General features: G+C 38.7%; 1 protein-coding gene across 3 annotated transcripts in view; it reads right to left on the bottom strand.

Moving 5' to 3' along the window:
* Nucleotides 1-19,923, bottom strand: part of Cpq (carboxypeptidase Q) — a 455,565-nt gene that overhangs the window by 366,468 nt on the left and 69,174 nt on the right. The gene's annotated exons all lie outside the window — the stretch shown is intronic.

The following is a 19,923-nucleotide window of genomic DNA, read 5'->3' as shown; positions in this document are numbered from 1 at the left end:
AAAGCTCAAGTCTAAGTGGATCAAAGACCTCCACATAAAACCAGAGACACTGAAATTTATAGAGGAGAAAGTGGGGAAAAGCCTCAAAGACATAGGCACAGGGGAAAAATTCCCAAACAGAACAGCAATGACATGTGCTGTAAGGTCAAGAATAGACAAATAGGACCTCATAAAATTGCAAACCTTCTGTAGGGCAAAAGATACTGTCAGTAAGACAAAAAGGCCACCAACAGATTGGGAAAGAATTTTTACCAATCTTAAATCTGATAGGGGACTAATATCCAATATATACAAAGAGCTCAAGAAGCTGAACTCCAAAAATTCAAATAACCCTATGATAAAATGGGGTACAGAGCTAAACAAAGAATTCTCAACTGAGGAATACCGAAGGGCTGAGAAGCACTTGAAAAAAATGTTCAACATCCTTAATCATCAGGGAAATGCAAATCAAAGCAACCCTGTGATGCCACCTCACACCAGTCAGAATGGCTAAAATCAAAAACTCAGGTGACAGCAGATGCTTTCTCCACAGCAAGGATGTGGAGAAAGAACACTCCTCCATTGCTGGTGGGATTGCCAGCTTATACAACCCCTCTGGAAATCAGTCTGGCTGTTCCTCAGAAAAGTGGACATAGTTGTACAGGAAGATCCAGCAATACGTCTCCTTCGCATAGATCCAGAAGATGTTCCAACTGGTAATAAGGACACATGCTCCACTATGTTCATAACAGTCCTATTTATAATGGACAGAAGCTGGAAAGAACCCAGATGTCCCTCAACAGAGGAAGGGATACATAAAATGTGGTACATTTACACAATGGAGTACTACTCGGCTATTAAAAACAATGAATTTATGAAATTCTTGGGCAAATGGATGGAGCTAGAAGATATCATCCTGAGTGAGGTAACCCAATCACAAAAGAACACACATGATATGCACTCACTGATAAGTTGATATTAGCCCAGAAACCTAGAATACCTAAGATACATCTTCCAAAACACAACAAAATCAAGAAGGAAGACCAACTCTTTGATACTTCATTCCTCCCTAGAATAGGGAATTAAATATCCATGGAAGGAGTTGCAGAGACAAAGGTTAGAGCTAAGATGAAAGAATGGACCATCCAGAGAGTGCTCCACCCAGGGGTCCATCCCATAATCAGCCACTAAATGCAGACACTACTGCATACACCAGCAAGATTTTGCTAAAAGGACCCTGATATAGCTGTCTCCTGTGAGGCTTTGTCAGTGCCTGGCAAATACAGAAGTGGATGTTCACAGTCAGCTATTGCATGGAACACGGGGCCCCCAGTGTAGGAGCTAGAGAAAGTACCCAATGAGCTGAAGGGGTCTGCAACCTCATAGGTGAAACAACAATATGAACTAATCAGTACCCCCCAGAACTCGTGTCTCTAGCTGCATATGTAGCAGAAGATTGCCTAGTAGGCCATCATTGGGAAGAGAGGCCCCTTGGTATTGCAAACTTTATATGCCTCAGTACAGGGGAAAGCCCAGGCCAAGAAGTGGGAGTGGGTGGGTAGGGGAGCATGGCCGGGAAGAGGGTATATGGGACTTTTGGGATAGCATTTGAAATGTAAATGAAGAAAATATCCAATAAAAAAAAAAAAGAAAAAAAATCAGTCATTATAAATCACATTTTTAAAATCTCCCCATTATATGACAGCCATAACAACTGATTATTTAGAAATATACTAGAGCATCTGTGATGTTCATTTTAGGACCCTAAAGCAATTGCTTTTAAAGAATTGTGTTTCACAAGGTGGGGAACTAATGATTGAACTTAATTGAATTAAACAATTCTCTTCCTCTCCCTTCCTCACTTTCTCTTATAACCAAAGAAAGTCCTATGACTCAGTCTCACACAGAGATGTAAATAGAAGCACCTGATCAGGATGGAGGCATAGATGCTACCTCTCTTTATATTTATAACCACAGGGACAAGTCCAAGCCATCCTTCATCACCCACCAGCAGAACAGTACCATTCCTGTTACTTGAAAGAAGACACTCTATTTATTGTAGCCAATGTCAGTCTAGTTGTATGCTCTTCTAGTCTATGAACATAGTTCCACAGCCCAGTTTCTCACACACTGTCTACATAGTTTCCCTGGTCCTCACAAAAGTCTAAACATCCAGCACCAGACACAGATTCTTTGATTCTAAACCTCCCAATCCCAGTCTATTCCCAGAGCTAGTCACTACTTAGGAAAAACACTGGATTCTCTCTTGGGAAGAATAGATGAATAGTTGGCACTAATAGATGACTTTCTTCTTGATTAATCCCACTTCTTTCTACCCTCACCCTCACTTCACCAGCTCAGAAACTCTTTATCTTATATTGGGACCACACCCCAACCAATTTCACCATCTTGCATTTAGTATGGTTTCTAGTTGGACTGCTGTTTTCATAAAATACAATTGAATCACTCTCAGGTCTAAAATATGTTTCACACTATTCAGTATCACAGTTATGCTTTCTGCTTTGATTTGAATAGTGGCATCTTCTCCAAAATTCATGTTGACATTTCATCCTCAATGCAATTTTTAAGAGGTGTTGTTTTGGGAAGATGATTAAGACACAAGGGTTCTGCTACCACAAGTGCTATTTAGTACCTTTATTAAATACTCTCTTCTCCCTCTGTCTATTCCATCATGTGAGGACACCATACTCATCCACTATGGTATATATAGTAACTAAATTCAGCCTTGAAAGCAGATATGAACACCAGATACTTGGACTACTTACCCCCAGAATTATGAAAACAAATCTCTTCTTTAAAAGCAACCCAGCCAGAGGATTTTGATAAAGAAACACACATCTGTGAATATAACTTGCTAGTCTTCATAAGTCTTTATGTTGCAGCCCTAGCAGACTGTTTGCCATGGAGTACATTTGTGGATAATCTTTATGTGTCTTTGATTTTGCTTATGTTTTTCCTCTACACAAAGTAGAATTTCATTGTATCTCACTGAAGAAATTGGTCATGATGCAAGGTACAGTTTATCAGTCTCCAAGTTTTAGGTATAACTGATTATTACCCACAACATGTTACTGTTTTGTGTCTGTTACCATGCTAAACTATAAAACACTTAATAGTGATAGTATTTCACTTTTATAAAAATTCATTGAACATATTCTCCTCAAGAAATGTGTTTTTTCTTTTTACACAAACAAAAGCACAATATCTGTCAATAAATAGTTATAGAATAACTGAATACACTCATCAAACAAATAGTCTTATTTCATAATAGAAGTATATGACTCCAATTCATCACTTTCACAATTACTTTTCTCAAACCAGACATAGATTTGCTCCTTTAAACCTGGGCATATTCATAAGTTTCTTCTACAGTGGGTGTCAGGAGACATGAGCCTTGGTCCTGGCTGTCTCTCTCTAGATGTATGAACTTGAACAATTTATTTGAAGTGTCTCTTTATATGTTTGATGTAAAATAAAGGCTATATTTCAGCTCTAACACTTTATTACACATTTTCTGAAATATTTAATACCAATCACACTTTTCTTTACATTCCTTGCTACCACTTAACTAAATCACCTTAGCTCAAACTCTTTTTTAAAAAAATTGATGTTTTATTTGTTTACATTTCAAATGTTATCACCTTTCCCAGTTTCCCCTCTGCAAATCCCCTATCTTATCAATAAAATATTATGTTAAAAGCAAAAAAGTAATAAATACAGGAAGTTAATATAAGGAGTGGGGTACTTACTATAATAAAATAGACAATGTAGTTTGTTGGATTTTAAAACAGGTTGGCTGGAAAAATGAGTAAGATCTGTATTTTTGGTTAGAAAACCTTAAGAATGTTACAGAGCTTAATGAGCCATTCTGAAGGGAGTTTGAAAGACTAATGCTGACAGAAATGAAAACTGTGGGAGCTCCACTCACAAGCTTTCAGAATGGAACTATACTCTGTTGAGAACTTGGATAGAGGCCATTTGTATCATATTCTAGCAAAGAATCCGGCTGTATTCTGCATGTGTCCTTAGAACGTAAGTTAATCTATATTTTAAAGTAATGGACATATTTGTTTGGCACGGGGATTCTAAGACAGCATAGCACTTAAGGCTACATAATGTTTACTGCTCACTGCTCATATTGAAGCCTACAATGTAAAAGAACAAGTAGAACAGAAAGATAGAACAATATGTACCTGGAGGTTGAGGAAAGAAAGATTAAAGTTGCAGACAAGGTGGGCAATGAGAAAGAAGCTTCAATTGTTACAGAGACTTGCCTCATTGATATAAAACCTCTGCTCTCTGTCAGGAAATAGACACTGATGATCCCTTAAGGCTAACACTCACCCATTAAAAGATTCAGCTTGTGAAATGCAAATTCATTGAAAGGAAAGAATCTAAACTGAGGATGCTACTGAAACACCTGCAAATAAATTTTCAGGAAGTAGTATACAGGGCCAAGCACAACTATGGTCTTGGGAGGCTAGACTATGTCTCAAACTGTAAGCAAAATTGACAGTATCATCCACATCATTTCCACATAGTACTGATTGTATAGGCATGAAACATGCCAAAGTACAGGGTTTGTTAAGGCTTGGAAGAAGGTTCTGGAAAGTCATGATTGCCAGGCAACATTTGGCAATATTGGAGCCTCCATAAGGAGGTACCATGAGGCTTCTGAGTTTGCCATCTTTTTGTTGGTTTTCAGCCTTGTTTCAGTCTGATCTTCATATGTTCTCATTCCTCCATTTTAGGATGGAATTGTTCACTTGATGCAATTTTATATTCATAATGCAGTATTTGTTTATGTGAGGTTTTTGTTATTGTGAAGGCACACAGTTGAGAACCTCTATAAAGTTCAAAAGACTCTGTATTTGTCAACTATGGGACTAATAAAGATCATACATAAGCCTATGGGCAGCAGCGGTAGAATGTTATGATTTGAATGTGAAATGTCTCCCTCAGTTCATGTGTTTGAACACCTAGTTCTAAGTTCACAGTTGGTGATGCTGTTTCTGAAATGTCATATTATTGAATCTTTGGATCCTTGCCTTAAGAGGCGGGCCATTGTGGGTAGGCTAAGTTTTATGACCTGGCCTCACTTCATGTCTGTTCTTGTCTTAGGGTTTTCATTACTGTAAAGAGACCATGGCTGATGCAACTCATAAAAAAAAATAACATTTAATTGGGACTGGCTTACTGGTGAAGAGTTCAGTCCATTATCATCAAGGCAGAAAGCATGCAGTCAGGCATAGTGTTAGAGAAGAAGCTACATCTTGTTCTGAAGGGAACCAGATGAAGACTGTCTTCTAGGCATCTAGGAGCAAAGTCTCAAAACCCACCCCAAAAGTGACACACTTCCTCCAACAAGGCTACATTGCCTAATAATGCCATTCCCTGGGCCAAGTACATGGAAACCACCGCAGTTCTCCAGTTCCTGACTATAGGTACAATGTGACCAGCTATCTCAAACTCCCCGTCACTATGCATTCCTTGCCATGATGGATTAAACCTTCAATGTGTAAACCCAAATGAACTCTACTTCCCTTAAATTGCTTCTTATCAGGTATATATTGTCATAGCAATGAGAAATTTAACTGATATAGTAGACATTAAAACCATGCTAATTGTAATAGTTTTCCTATTTTTCACATGAAGAGAGACAGGGGGACAGTACAGAAAAAAAAAAAATGAAAGAGCCAACACAAACCTTTATTCTCACATGCACCTTCATTTCTACTTAGAAATCAAAAGCATAATACTAGATTTTACACCAAAGAAAGCCCCCATAGGAACAGCTGGTAAAGCCCAAATACAATATACAAATGACATCAATGACAAGTTCCTGGATTTAACATTACTGTAGTTGCAGAGATAATCTCAATGAGCTCTCCTGAGGAAATAAAAGGGCACAGCAGAATTGCTATGTACTGTTTTTGTAATGGCTTATGTGTTCTGTAATTGTTCCAAAAGGAAAGAGTAAAACCTATTTATCTGACTGACATGCAAAAAGTTTAAAGAACTCTACAAATATTACTCACACTTATTTTTTCTTCTGGAAATAGCCACAAAGGAGAAAGACACAATTATGTCTATTTGTTAGAATGAGTGAGGAAAGGGCTGCTGCATGCCAGCTCCCATCTTAGGCTGAGATTCATTTGTATCAATCAGCTATACCTTAATTTTTGCAAAGAGCTGTGATAGAGAATCTATTACTTAGACCACTCTTAATATAGCATACTGAACACACATGTCTTGTAGAAATGGGGGAGTGGAGGGTTAGAGATCAATCCTAACAGATGAGCAAAGGGATAGCTCTTAGTATTTATGACATTCCCTTTCTGGTTCCATAGGTCATGAAAGCTACAGCAGAGGCTCAGAGGATTATGGAAGTAGGACAATTGGTATACTGATGCCCGACCAGAAGAATCTCTGAAGGGATGGCCTGATGTATGGAGAAAGATCTAACCATAGAACCTTCTTTTCTCACTAGCTGCATTGAATGGCTCATGACTCCATGTACATGCCAAACTGTCTTCATTCTCCCTTCTTCCTCATCCAATCCTAATAAGCCAGAGTTGACTCTTTGGGGAGGAGAGTGGGGAAGGGAGTCCTGATAGTCTACTGTCTACATTTTAGTGCTGAACATTTTTACTTTTCTATATTAAAAAACTTGTTGGGCTCACTTCCCTGATTCTTTTCTTTATCCAACAACAGGCATATGTTTATACTGCTCACAAATAAATATGATTGTCATTCAGGTAACTGAATACAACTCTCTTTTGACTTGCCTCACAATAGGAGTGAGATACATGAATAAGAAACGAATTCATTTCTTATTCATAAGAAATGAATAAGAAAAGAATTGCTTCCTTTTGAAGAGAAGAAATATGGATAAAATAACAATGAAAATCACCTAATAGCCTTACAACAGACTTTGTATTTTGAGCTTACAAAAATCTGTTAATTAAATTTAAAGGTATAGAAGACAATCATTGGGGCCTTCAGTAGCAAAAGACTGATCACAAATGTGATTGACCTGACAACAGCACCTGCTGTCTGTAACACGTACACATACACAAAACCAGTGTTCATCCAAGCATATCAAGTCAGCAGAAGCTCAGATAAATCATAAAAGGATACTCTATTCCATTCATAGCTAAATTTAAGTAAGCATCCCTGAGCAGTAGCATTTCTAAAGTTCTAATTATCTTAGAGAAGGAAGAATAAAGGAAGGAAAATGGGATTCTAGCTTCATAAAGCTGTGGTTTTCTAGTGCTAGGACCTTCCAAAATAAGAGTAATAAGACGTGCTTTATTTTTCCCAATAAAACCAGTGAAGCATTTGCCTTCAAACTGATATATTTTTTTTACAAGGTGCAGGATCTCTTCAAGAAGCAGAGGAGAAAGTATGGGCTTAAGTCAGACAAAATGCAAAAGTCTTTCAGAGATGCAGATGCAGAAGCTAGAAAGATCTTAGAGATCTAGAGATCACCATCCACCAGAACAAGGTTACTGTGAGCTGCTGTCCTCATGGATTGCTATGGATAAATAGTATGCTTGCTCCCCCCAAATTGGCAAATAAGTTCTAAGGAACACTGGCAGAGGTAGTAGCAATCTCCACTGGTGTCTGCCTTTTAGTTTCTATTGATTTAAACAGACCTCTCCATCTCAAAAACCCAGAGGCAGAAAACCTCCCAATGAAGTTTCCTGAACACCCAGTTCTTATATCAGCCCAAGCCAAGGAGGCCTGCTCAGCAAGTCATTTGTTGTGAGATTTGCTATTAAACCTGTCAAACAGACATATGTGAAAATACTACTTCACTAAACAGCTGATAAGTTTCATGAACTTAAAAAGAAAATACCATCTAGCTATATGCTGCTACCAATAATTCACCAATCTGTTTTAAAATTTGATGTTCAATTATACTTTTCCCTAAATCCTAACATGTGCTCTCTGCTATGAAGCTGCCACATAGCACCATTGGCAAACACTGGCTTGAGAGCACACAGATTTGTTTCAACAGTGTGCTCCCTCCTTCTTCAGGGAGTGCTGAGCATCTGTGGCTATAGGAGAAAGTACTTCTCAGTGATGTCAGGGGACATAAATGTGCTTATTCCTCTTTCCCAATGGTCATACATTAATCAAAGGCTGCAAAAGAAAAGTGTTAAGCTAAATAGATTCACAGTAATAGATCTAAAACAATTACTCAAAATGCTTAGTCAATGTACACTAAAACCATTGTTGCATTACATCAGTGCACAGGCAGTAAAATTACATGGAGAAGACAGAACATTAATAACACAAGCTTTCTAGGAATGGAGGACACAGGGGGATATAGAAGGTGTTTGGTAGCAGAAAATTAAAATGGTAGCTGAAAAAAAAAGTAAAAAAGAAAAATTACTGGAGAGACACTGAGACAAATTTGGAGTGTAAGACAAAGACCATGGTGTGAGCAAAAATTCATCCCAGCCCAGCGGTAGGGGGTGGCAGGTAGGGGGTTGGGGCAGAGAACTGGAAAGCAACTGAAAAACCAGCTGAAAGTGATTTTTCTTCACCAGCAATTTATCTGTTCAAAGGGTAATTTTTACAGAGACAAGCACATATCCGGTGACAAAGCATATATAATTTAAAGGATGATAAAGATGAATCTGCGATCCCAGGTAGAGACTGCAGAAGTAGATGGGCGGGAGACTGGCTGCCTTTGGGGAGAGTTGAAAAAAATGACTTGGCTGGAAGACAGGAAAGAAGCATAGACCCCTTGGAGCACATACTTGTCTGTGATTTATTTCCCTGATGTCTTTCACTGTAAAGATGAAAAATCCAGAGTCGGTTATTCTACTCATTGTTATGGGGAATGAGGTGAGAAAACACTAGCTTCAGTATAATCACCCCATAATTGCCTGGAGGTCTATTAAATCTATGAGGGATCACTTTGTTTCCTAAATGCAATGCGTTTGATTTCCCTTCAGAGAATGCAGGAAATTGTAGCCTTTGAAACAGATGAGACGTTTTGGATAACATCTGATTCTATTGGAAAGCCCCCAGGTAATGAGTCAGCAACTTGCAGCCCACACAACAGTGTCTGATACACTTAGTAGCAGATGAGGAGAAGTTTGTTGTGACAGCTGTGTAAAAAGAAAGGGGGGTAGGAGTGGGGATGTCTAGAGGTTAGGTGGGTTTGCAACATGAGAAGGTGATCCAGTCTGGAAAATTCTGAGTTTTCTCAGGAAGAGAGAACGCCCAGAATGTGAACAAAAGAAACAGACTGGAAGCAAGAACACCAAGCATACTATGGAGTTTTCCGGCACAGCTTCCTTTGTGGAAAATGCCCACTAGCCAAGAGCAGGAATTCCCTGTAGGGCATGTTCACACAGAGAAAATGCTAAATTTTTCTTAAAGAACATGTTTTACATTTTCTGTATCCATTCTTCTGTTGTCAGACATCTAGGTTGTTTCCAACTTCTGGCTATCACAAATAAGGCCACTATGAACATAGTGGAACACTTGTTCCTGTGGCATGGTGGGTCATCTTTGAGGTATATTCCCAAGAGTGGTATAGTTGGGTCTTGAGGTAGATCTATTTCCAATTTTCTGAGGAACCTTCAGATTGATTTTGAGAGTGCTTGTACCAGTTTGCAATCCCACCAGCAATGGAGAAGTGTTCCTTTCTCCACATCCTCTCCAACATGTGTTGTCACCTGAGGTTTTGATCTTAGCCATTCTGACTAGTGTAGGATGGAATCTCAGGGTCATTTTGATTTGTATTTCTCTGATAACTAAGGACTTTGAACATTTCTTTAGGTGTTTCTTGGCCATTCGAGATTCCTTAGTTGTGAACTCTCTGTTTAGTTCTATAACCCATTTTTGATTGGGTTGTTCGGTTTTTTAGTGATTAACTTCTTGAGTTCTTTATATATTTTGGATATTAGCCCTCTATCAGGTCTGGGATTAGTGAAGATTTTGTTCCCAATGGAATACGAGGATATCCTGAATTTTTCAGGCAAATGGATGGAACTAGAAAATATCATCCTTAGTGAGGTAACTCGGATCCTAAAAGGACATGCATGGTATGTACTCACTAATAAGTGGATATTAGGAAAAAAAAAAAAAAAAAAAAAAAACACCAGAATACACAAGATACAGTGAAGAAAGCAATCACAATTGGGGAGGGAGGGAGGGACTTGGGAGGAAAAGTGGGCAGGGCAAAAGGGGGAGGGGAACCTGATCTGGTATTGGGTGAGGGACAAGGACTGAAGCCCTGAGGGCCAGCAGAAAGAATGTAAACTAGCAACCTCAGGAAATAGGAGGTTGGGGGGACCCCCAGAATGCACCAGAGACCTAGGATGTGAGAGACTCGCAGGACTCATAAGGAGGGACCTTTGATGAAATGCCCAACAGTAGGGAGAGGGGACTTATAGAGCCCACCTCTAGCAGGAAGACAGGGCATCAAGTGAGGTTAGCCATCCCACAGTCACACCTCTGACCCATAATTGTTTCTGTCTGAAAGAATTACAGGGATGAAAATGGAGAGGAGCCTGAGGAAAAGAAGGTCCAGCGACAGGCCCAAAGTAGGATCCAAGCTCAAGGGGAAGTCCCAAGGCCTGACACTATTACTGAGGCTATGGAGCACTCACAAAAAGTGACCTATTATGACTGCCCTCCAAAAGACCCAACAAGCAGTGGAAAGAGTCAGATGCAGTTATTTGTACCCAACCAATGGACAGAAGCAGCTGACCCCTGTTGTTGAGTTAGAGAAGGCTGAAAGAAGCTGAGGAGAAGGGTGATCCTGTAGGAGGACCAGCAGTCTTAATTAACCTGGACCCCCAAGATCTCTCAAACACTGGACCACCAAACAGACAGCATACACCAGTTGATATCAGGCCTCCAACACACATACAGTAGAGGACATCCAGGTCTGTGTTCATTCAGATATTATGCACCTAACCCTCGAGAGACTGGAGGGCCCAGGGATTTTAGAGGTCAGGTAGGGGGGCACCCACTCGGAGAGGAGATGAAATAGGGTACGGAGGAGGTGTGGGATGTGGAGCAGTCAGATGATGGACAGGGAGTGTAAAAAATGAATTGCAAATAAAATTAAATTAAAAAAATAAATACTTTTTACTCTTTATTTGCCCTCACCAGAGGATATATACCCAGTCCTGTATTCTCCCCTCACCAAAATCTTTTTCTTTCATGACTTCCCTCACACAGGTCATGACAGCACATGACAGCCACACTCATGTTATGTCCCACAGAGGCCTACAGATATCCTGCTGAGAAGAAGACTAGTTTAGAAGAGCAGCCTTTCCCCTCCCTTAATGAAGTGTTGTGTGCTGAACAGAAAAGACAGGAGCATGGTCCAGGCTAGCTTCTGAGAGAAAAGACTAGAAATTTTTAGAAGCAAAAAGATAAACACCAATTGACAGAGATGGCCACCAGCAGCTTTCAGAATGTCACTATTGTGCAATATGCTGTGCAAACCCCATTCCTATCTTCATGGAGGCTAGAGAAAAGGGGAAATGGAAGATAGAAAACAAATACTGATCATTCCCCAGGCAAATAATAACCTGGGTGCCTTACTGTAGTATTATCTAACTTGACTTAGCTCTCAGAAGCATGCAATGAGTGAAATCACTACTGCCAAAGCAGAGAGCTAAGAGGCAGAAGGCTGCTGTAAGGTAACTGAACTCACCTGCTGTAGAGCCTGCCTAATCTCATGGTTTTGGACCCTGCTCTCTTCTAATCTGTATATTTTCTCCACAGTCCATATTGTTTTAATTGATCAGAGCACTTAGCAAAATGAAGAGCAGTTAAGCAAGTTATCCATGCCCTATTTCCAGAATCCCATTGTAGAGTCTCTGTGGTACTCAAATCACTCTGTGGAATGTGGTTATGGAGTTGTAAAACAGGGTGTTTAAATGCAAGTGATACAGAACCCTGAAGTGCTCTCAGCTCCCCAGTTGAAAATGAATGTTGGGTTAGAATATTTGTGTCTGTCTACAGGTTTTCTGTGTTATTTCTCTTCTATAGTAAAGAGCACTGGATAGTCCCAACTTCTCCATCACAGTACCCTAGACACCAATCATCCACACTCTGTCTCACCACTACAAAATTGTTGAAGATCTCTAATATGGAGGACATTTTTTCCTTTTAGCACTGTAGATGAAATGATGGTCAAAGTATCTGAACTAGGTCATTGGAAATAATTGTGGGATCTATTTCAGAGAACCCCCACATTTCTGTTTCAAAATTCCTGGTTCAAAAAGTGCTTTCACACTAAAATAAACAACCTAACCCATGGGGATGCATGTAATCAATCTATGTCTGGAGTAGAAGGCTGTGTCAGGCTATAACCCCCAACTCTGACCAGTCTAAAAACCTAAAAATATCAAGTCAGAAAAATAATCACATCTGGACCACAATATATCTGTTCCTGGTAACTTTGCCTCTCTTATTCCAAACTCACTTAGAACTTAGGTACAGATTTCAAAAGACATTGATACAAAGGCTGGTTTTATTGGATTCTGTCCCCAAATTAGAGAGCTAACTATGGACTTGAAACGGTAATCTGTGGCAAGTGGACACAAAGCTGAATGTGCATGTGATTCACAGGCCTGATCTCCAGAGGGAAAGGTTAACCTTCCTCAGTTTGTCTTAGCATTCATGTGGTGCATGTTCTATATATACTTCAGGTTCCTAACACCTCGAAGAGTCTCTTAGTATCACAACTACTTAGACTGAATAATTTCTAAAGTATACTAATCCCAATGCCAGAGGAACTGTGGACTCTTGAGAGATGGCCACTGCAGTCTTACATTGTTTACTTTATTCTTTGATTCTTTGTTTATTGGGTCAAATGTTTCAGCCACTTTTTATCACTTTCATTGGAGTAGGTATATTGTCATACAATGCATTATACACATTTAAAGTAAGTAACTTGGTAAGATTTGACATGTCTTTTTATTCATGAATTCATTATTTCAGTTAAGATGAATGTATGTTCATTAAATAAAGAAAATGACATATGATAATGTACACCCTCCAAAGACTTCTTTATGCCTCTGGCAGTTCCTTCCTCTTATTCCTCCTTGTATCCATTGCACAATGGAAACCCAAATTTGCTTTTTGTTACTATGTATTAGCTTTTATTTCCTAAGACATTATATAATTGGAATCATACTATATATGTTTGTATATTTTCTGCATTGTTTTCTCGTTCTAATTATTTTACAATTCATGCATGTTATAAACTATGTATTCATAGCTTATTATATTTTAATAGTAAATAGCATTGAATGGAATACATATGGATTTACTGCAGTTCATATATTTATTCACATATATTTCGGTTAGCTCCTATTTGAAGTTATAACAAAGCCATACATAATATTCATAAATATTCACATACTTTTCCTGTGTCCTTATTAGAAGAGAAAGTTAAGGCACACTAATGTCCAAAGGAAAGAACAAGAAGGAGAAAAAAGAGGACAGCCTCATAAAGGGCAGAGCTCCCATGAGAAACTATAGATGGCAACAATCTGACACCAGACATCAAGATTTTTTTTATTACACACTTTCTTTATTTACACTCCAAATATTATTCCCTTTCCTGGTTTCCCCTCTGAAAACCCCCAATCCTCTCCCCCCAAACCCCATGCTCACCAACAGGACCACTTCTGCTTCCCTGTCCTGACATTCTCCTACATTGGGGCATTGAGCCTTCTCAGGATTAAGGGCCTCTCCTCCCACTGATGTACAACAAGGACATCATCTGCTACTGGAGACAATGCAGCTCCATGTGTACTCTTTAGTTGATGGTTTAGTCTCTGGGAGCTCTGGAGGCACTGGTTGCTTCATATTGTTGTTCCTCCTATGGGGTTGCAAGATCCTTCAGCTTCTTCAGTCCTTTCTCTAGCTCTTCCATTTGGGGACCTTGTGCTCAGTTCAAGGGTTGTCTGAGAGCATCTACTTTTGTATTTGTCAGGCACTGGCAGAGCCTCTCAGGAGACAGCTATATCAGGTTTCTGTCAGCAAGCACTTGTTGGTATCCACAATAGTGTCTGGGTTTGGTAACTGTATATGGATGGATCCCCAGGTGGGGCAGTCTCTGGAAGGACCTTCCTTCAATCTCTGCTCCACACTTTGTCTCTGTATCTCCTCCCATGGGTATTTTGTTCCCCCTTCTAAGAAGGATCAAAGTACCCATACTTTGGTCTTCCTTTTTCTTGACCTTAATTTTTTCTGTGAATTGTATCTTGTGTATTCTGAACTTCTGGTCTAATATCCACTTGCCAGTGAGTGTATATCATGTGTATTCTTTTGTGAATACTTTTGTAATTCTTTTTGTGAATTCTCTTGTGGGTTACCTCACTCAGGATGATATTTTCTAGTTCTATCCATTTGAATTCTTCCATATAAGAATTTCATAGATTCATTTTTTTAAATACATGAGTAGTATTCCATTGTGTAAATGTACCACATTTTCTTTATCCATTCCTCTATTGAAAGATATCTGAGTTCTTTCCAGATTCTAACTATTATAAATAAGTATGCTATGAGCATAGTGGAGCATGTGTCCTTATTACATGTTGGAGCATCTTCTGGGTATATAACCAGGAATTGTATAGCTGGGTACTCAGGTAGTATTATGTCCAGTTTTTGAGGAACTGCCAATCTGATTTCCAGAGTGGTTGTACCAGCTTACAATCCTACCAGCAATGGAAGAGTGTTTCTCTTTCTTCACATGCTCCCCAGCATCTGCTGTCACCTGAGTTTTTAATCTGAGCCATTCTGGATGGAGTGAGATGGAATCTCAGGGTTGTTTTCATTTGCAGTTTCCTGATGACAAAAGATGTTGAACACTTCTTTAGGTGATTCTGAGCCATTCAGTATTCCTCAATTGAGAAGTCTTCATTTAGTTCTGTACCCCATTTTTTAATAGTGTTATTTGGTTCTCTGGAGTCTAACTTCTTGAGTTTTTGTATATATTGGATATTAGCCCTTTATCAGATGTAGAGTTGATAAAGATCTTTTCCCAATTTGTTGGTTGATGTTTTGTCCTATTGACAGTGTCCTTTGCCTTACAGAAGCTTTGTGATTTTTTTTAAAATATTTTTTATTATGTATTTTCCTCAATTACATTTCCAATGCTATCCCAAAAGTCCCCCATACCCTCCCCCCCCCCACTCCCCTACCCACCCATTCCCACTTTTTGGCCCTGGCGTTCCCCTGTACTGGAGCATATAAAGTTTGCGTGTCCAATGGGCCTCTCTTTCCAGTGATGGCCTACTAGGCCATCTTCTGATACATATGCAGCTAGAGTCAAGAGCTTTGTGATTTTTATGAGATCCCATTTGTCAATTCCTGATCTTACAGCATAAGCTACTGGCGTTCGTTTCAGGAAATTTCTCCTGTGCCCATGTACTTGAGGCTCTTCCACACTTTCTTTTCTATTAGTTTCAGGGTATCTGGTTTTATGTGTGGGTGCTTGACCCACTTTGACTTGAGCTTAGTACAAGGAGATAAGAATGGATCAATTTGCATTCTTCTCCATGCTAACTGCCAGTTGAACCTGCACCATTTGTTGAAAATGCTGTCTTTTTCTACTTGATGGTCTTAGTTCCTTTGTCAAAGATCAAGTGACCATACATGTGTGGGTTAATTTCTGGATCTTCACTTCTATTCCATTGATCTACCTGCCTGTCACTGCACCAATACCATGCAGTTTTTATCACTATTGCTCTGTAGTACAGCTTGAGGTCCAAGATGCTGATTTCCTCAGAAGTTCTTTTATTGTTGAGAACAGTTTTTGCTATCCTGTTTTGTTGTTGTTGTTGTTGTTATTCCAGAAGAATGTGAGAATTGCTCTTTCTAACTCTGTGAAGAATTGAATTGAAATTTGGATTTGGATTTCATTGACTCTGTATATTGCTTTCTACAAGATGGACATTTTTACTATATTAATCCTGACAATCCACTAGCATGGGAGATCTTTCAATTTTCTGAGCTCTTCAGTTTCTTTCTTTAGAGACTTGAAGTTCTTGTCATACATATCTTTCACTTGTTTGGTTAGAGTCACATCAAGATTCTTTTTATTGTTTGTGACTATTGTGAAAGGTGTCCTTTCCCTAATTTATTTCTCAGCCTGTTTATTCTTTGAGCAGAGGAAGGCTACTGATTTGTTTGAGTTAATTTTATATCCAGCCACTTTGCTGGAGTTGTTATCAGATGTAGGGGTTCTCTGGTGGAGTTTTTGGGATCATTTAAGTATATGATCATATCATCTGCAAATAGTGATAGTTTGACTACTACCTTTCCTATTTGTATCCTTTTGACCTCCTTTTGTTTCCTAATTCCTCTAGCTAGAACATCAAGTTCTAAATTGAATTGGTAGAGAGAGGGGGGAGCCTTGTATAGTCCCTGATTTTAGTGAGATTGCTTCAAGTTTCTCTCCATTTAGATGTTGGCTACTGACTTGCTGTATATTGCTTTTACTATGTTTAGGTATGGGCCTTGATTTAATTCCTGACCTTTGCAAGACTTTTAACATGAAGCGATGTTGAATTTTGTCAAATGCTTTTTCCACATCTAATGAAATGATCATGTGTTGTTTTTTTCTTTCAGTTTGTTTATGTAATGGATTATATTCATGGATTTCCATATATTGAACAATCCCTGCATCCCTAGAATGAAGCCTACTTGATTGTAGGGAATGATCATTTTGATTGGGTTGGGAAGAATTTTATTGAGTGTTTTTGCATGGATATTCATAATGGAAATTGGTCTGAAGTTCTCTTTCATTTTGGGTATTTGTGTGGTTTTAGTATCAGCCTAGTTGCTGCTTCACAGAACAAATTGGGTAGTGGTCCTTTTGTTTCTATTTTCTGGAATAGTTTGAAGAATATTAGTATTAAGTCTTCTTCGAAGATCTTGATAGAATTCAGCACAAAAAAACATCTGGTCCTGGACTTTTGTGGTTGGGATATTTTTAATGACTGCTTCTATTTCTTTAGGGGTTTACAGGACTGTTTAGATATTTTATCTGATCGTGACTTAACTTTGGTATTTGGTATATGTCTAGAAAATTGTCCATTTCATCCAGTTTTTCCAGTTGTGTTGAATATAGGCTTTTGTAGTAGGATCTGATGATTTTTGGAATTTCCTCAGTTTCTGTTGTTATATCTCCATTTTCAGTTCTGATTTTGTTAATTTAGACACTGTTCCTGTGCCCTCTGATTAGTCTGGTTAAGGATTTGTATATCTTGTTGATTTTTCTTAAATAACAAGCTCCTGGTTTTGTTGATTCTTTATATAGTTTGTTTTGTTTTGTTTTGTTTTACACATTGTTTGATTTCAGCCCTGAGTTTGATTATTTCCTACCATCTACTCTGCCTGGGTGTCTTTGCTTCTTTTTGTTCTAGAGCTTTCAAGTGTGCTGTTAAACTGCTAGTGTATGCTCTCTACAGTTTCTTTTTGGAGGCACTCAGGCTATGAGTTTTCCTCTGAGCACTGCTTTCATTTTGTCCCATAAGTTTGGATATGTTGTACCTTCATTTTCATTAAATTCTAAAAAGGTCTTTAATTTCTTAATTTCTTCCTTGACCAAATTATCATTGAGTAGAGAGTTGTTCAGCTTCCATGTATACATTGGCTTTCTGTTGTTTTTGTTGCTATTGAAGGCCAGCCTTACTCCATAGTGATATGATAGAAGCAATGGGATTATTTCAATCTTCTTGTATCTGTTGAGGTCTGTTTTGTGTCTGATTATATGGTCAGTTTTGGAGAAGGTACCATGAAATGCTGAGAAGAACATATATTCTTTTGTTTTAGGATGAAATATTCTATAGATGTCCCTTAAATCCATTTGGTTCATAAGTTCTGTTACTTTTACTCTGTCTCTGTTTAGTTTGTGTTTCCCTGATCTGTCCATTGAAGGCAGTGGGGTATTGAAGTCCCCCACAATTATTTTGTGACTTGCAATGTGTGCTATTAGCTTTAGTAAAGTTTCTTTTATGAATGTGGGTGTCCTTGCATTTGTAGCATAGATGTCCAGAATTGAGATTTCATCTTGGAATGTTTTTCATGAGTATGACATATCCTTTCTTATCTTTTTTTTTATTAGTTTTGGATGAAAGTTGATTTTATTTGATATTAGAATGGCTATTCTATCTTGTTTCTTGGCACCATTTCCTTGGAAAATTGTTTTCCAGCCCTTCACTCTGAGGTAGTGTCTGTCTTTGACACTGAGGTGCATTACCTGTATGCAGCAAAATGCTGGGACCTGTTTACTTGTCCAATCTGTTAGTCTATGTCTTTTTATTGGGGAAATTGAGTCCATTGATGTTAAGAGATCATAAGGAATAATGATTGTTGCTTCCAGGTATTTTTTATGTTATTTTTATGTTTGTGTAATTATCTTCTTTTGGGTTTGTTGAAAGAAGATTACCTTTTTGTTTTTTCTAGGGTGTCATTTCCCTCCTTGTGTTGGTGTTTTCCATTTATTATCCTGTGTACGGCTGGATTTGTGGAACAATATGGTGTAAATTTGTTTTTGTCATGGAATATCTTGATTTCTTCATCTATCATAATTGAGGGGTTTGCTGGGTATAGTAGTCTGTGCTTGCACTTGTGTTCTCTAATGCCTGTAAGAGATCTGTCCAGGATCTTATAGCTTTCATAGTTTCTGGTGAGAAGTTTGGTGTAATTCTGATAGGTCTGCCTACTTATGTTACTTGATCTTTTTCCCTTACTGCTTTTAATATTCGTTGTTTAGTGCATTTGGTGTTTTGATTATCATGTGATGGGAGGACTTTCTTTTCTGGTCCAAACTATTTGGAGTTCTGTAGGCTTCTTGTATGTCCATGGGCATCTTTTTCTTTAGGTTAGGGAAGTTTTCTTCTATAATTTTGTTGAAGATATTTACTGGCCCTTTGAGTTGGGAATCTTGACTCTCTTTAATGTCTACTATCCTTAGGTTTTGTCTTCTCATTTTGTCCTGGATTTCCTGGATGTTTTGGGGTTAGGAGTTTTTTGCATTTTGCATTTTCTTTGATTGTTGTGTCCATGTTTTCTATGGTATCTTCTGCACCTGAGATTCTCTCTTCTATCTCTTGTATTCTATTGGTGATGCTTGCACCTATGACTCCTGATCTCTTTCCTAGGTTTTCTATCTCCAGTTTTGTCTCCCTTTGTGATTTATTTTTCCATTTTTTATCCTGGATGGATTTGTTAGTTCTTTCACCTGTTTGGTTGTGTTTTCCTGTAATTCTTTAAGAGATTTTTGTGTTTCCTCTTTAGATTCTTCTATGTTTACCTGTGTTCTCTTGTATTTTTTTAAGGGAGATATTTATGTCCTTCCTAAAGTACGCTATCACCATCATGAGATGTGATTTTAAATCAGAGTCTTGTTTTTCTGGTGTGTTGGGGTAACCAAGGTTCGCTCTGATGGGAGAACTGGGTTCTGATGATGCCAAGTAGGTTTGGTTTCTGTTCCTTTTGTTCTTATGATTGCCTTTTGCCATCTAGTTATTTCTGGTGTTAGCTGGTCTTATTGTCTCTAACTGAAGCTTGTCCATCCTCCAAGTCTGTGTATCAGTACTCCTGGGAGACAAGTTCTTTCTGGGAGGAATTTAGGAATGGAGAGCTGTGGTACAGTGTCAGCTCTTGGGTGTGCAGGCAGAAACCAGAAGGAACCTGTCCCTAGCTGATATTTGGTTCCTGTGTTCTGATGGCTCTCGGAGAGTCCCTCTTGGGCCAGGAATTTGAAGAGAAGTGGTGGTTTTATCTGTGCTTGAAGGTATGTAGGCCCTTCTGGGAGACCATCTCTTCCTGTTGGGATTTGTATATGTGGCTCTGTCATACAGCATCAGCTCTGGGCACAGACAGAAACCCTGAAGTCTTCTGTCCCAAGAAGCATTTCGATTC

The sequence above is a fragment of the Mus caroli genome, chromosome 15, assembly GCF_900094665.2.
Source record: "Mus caroli chromosome 15, CAROLI_EIJ_v1.1, whole genome shotgun sequence".
NCBI classification, from domain to species: domain Eukaryota; kingdom Metazoa; phylum Chordata; class Mammalia; order Rodentia; family Muridae; genus Mus; species Mus caroli.
The sequence above is the reverse complement of the archived record's forward strand: the minus strand, read 5'-3'. Positions and strand labels throughout refer to the sequence as shown.